The following is a 2,006-nucleotide window of genomic DNA, read 5'->3' as shown; positions in this document are numbered from 1 at the left end:
GAGGGGGTTCGGCGGCGACGCTCCCCTGTTCCGACCCGGTCGGGGGAACAGGAAGGGGACGCGGGGCGGGGGGGTGGGCTGGGCCGGGGCGCGGCTGCGGGTGGCGGCCCAGCTTGGGCCGGGGGGGGGTTTGGGCCGCGGTTCCAGTGGGGGGGGGAGCGGGCCTTTTTCCTTTTGCTTTCTTTTTCTGTTTTGTTTTCTGTTTTCTCTTTTTTGTTTATTTCCTTTTCTGTTTTATTTCATTTAAAAGTATTTAGACATCTTATAAAAATGTGTTTTCTCCACCATAATTACCAGTGTATTATTTAGAACCCACTGAACATTTCTGTTTGAATTTTTGAAAACTTTTATTTTCCACTTTAATTATATTTGAAGTTTGAACTAGGAGTTTGACAAGGGTGTGGTTCAAATGTGATCAAGCCCTGTTTAGCACATGATTAGCGTAATCACAGGGGGTTACTGTAGCATGATTCCCAGGGTGTTACACTTTGGTACCTCCCTGCTAAACTAATAGCAAGGCACACATCAGGTTTGGTACACAGCATTGCATACATGATAGAACCTATGGCTGAGGCATAGGGAAAGACTTTCATTTTCTCTCTATCTTCTGCAGTGGTCGGGCATTAAGTCTAACTCAACTTCACACTATATAACACAGGCAAGAACCCTTTCTTTGAATGATCCATTTTGAACTTCTTCAAAACTTTATCAAGGTATGTGCTTTGTGAAAGTCCAATTAAGCGTCTTGATTTATCTCTACAGATTTTGATGCCCAATATATAAGAAGCTTCACCGAGGTCTTTCATTGAAAAATTCTTATTCAAGTATCCTTTTATGCTATTTAGAAATTCATTATCATTTCCGATCAACAATATGCCATCCACATATAATATCAGGAATGCTATAGAGCTCCCACTCACTTTTTTGTAAATACAGGCTTCTCCAAAAGTCTGTATAAAACCATATGCTTTGATCACACTATCAAAGCGTATATTCCAACTCCGAGAGGCTTGCACCAGTCCATAAATGGATCGCTGGAGCTTGCACATTTTGTTAGCACCTTTAGGATCGACAAAACCTTTTGGTTGCATCATATACAACTCTTCTTTAAGATATCCATTAAGGAATGCAGTTTTGACATCCATTTGCCAAATTTCATAATCATAAAATGCGGCAATTGCTAACATGATTCGGATAGACGTAAGCATCGCTACGGGTGAGAAGGTCTCATTGTAGTCAACTCCTTGAACTTGTCGAAAACCTTTCGCAACAAGTTGAGCTTTGTAGACAGTAACATTACCATCAGCGTCAGTCTTCTTCTTGAAGATCCGTTTATTCTCTATGGCTTGCGGATCATCGGGCAAGTCAACTAAAGTCCACACTTTGTTCTCATACATGGATCCCATCTCAGATTTCATGGCCTCAAGCCATTTTGCGGAATTTGGGCTCATCATCGCTTCCTCATAGTTCGTAGGTTCGTCATGGTCAATTAACACGACCTCCAGAACAGGGTTACCGTACCACTCTGGTGCGGATCTTACTCTGGTTGACCTACGAGGTTCGGTAGTAACTTGATTAGAAGTTTCATGATCATCATCATTAGCTTCCTCACTGGAACTGATTTCTGTGATGAACTACTTTCCAATTCGGGAGAAGGTACAATTACCTCATCAAGTTCTACTTTCCTCCCACTCACTTCTTTCGAGAGAAACTCCTTATCTAGAAAGGATCCATTCTTAGCAACGAATATCTTGCCTTCGGATCTATGATAGAAGGTGTACCCAACAGTCTCCTGTGGGTATCCTATGAAGACACATTTCTCCAATTTGGGTTCGAGCTTATCAGGTTGAAGCTTTTTCACATAAGCATCGCAGCCCCAAACTTTAAGAAACGACAACTTGGGTTTCTCGCCAAACCACAGTTCATATGGTGTCATCTCAACGGATTTAGATGGTGCCCTATTTAATGTGAATCCAGCCGTCTCTAAAGCATAACCCCAAAATGAT

The sequence above is a fragment of the Triticum aestivum genome, chromosome 2D, assembly GCF_018294505.1.
Source record: "Triticum aestivum cultivar Chinese Spring chromosome 2D, IWGSC CS RefSeq v2.1, whole genome shotgun sequence".
NCBI lineage: Eukaryota > Viridiplantae > Streptophyta > Magnoliopsida > Poales > Poaceae > Triticum > Triticum aestivum.
The sequence above is the reverse complement of the archived record's forward strand: the minus strand, read 5'-3'. Positions refer to the sequence as shown.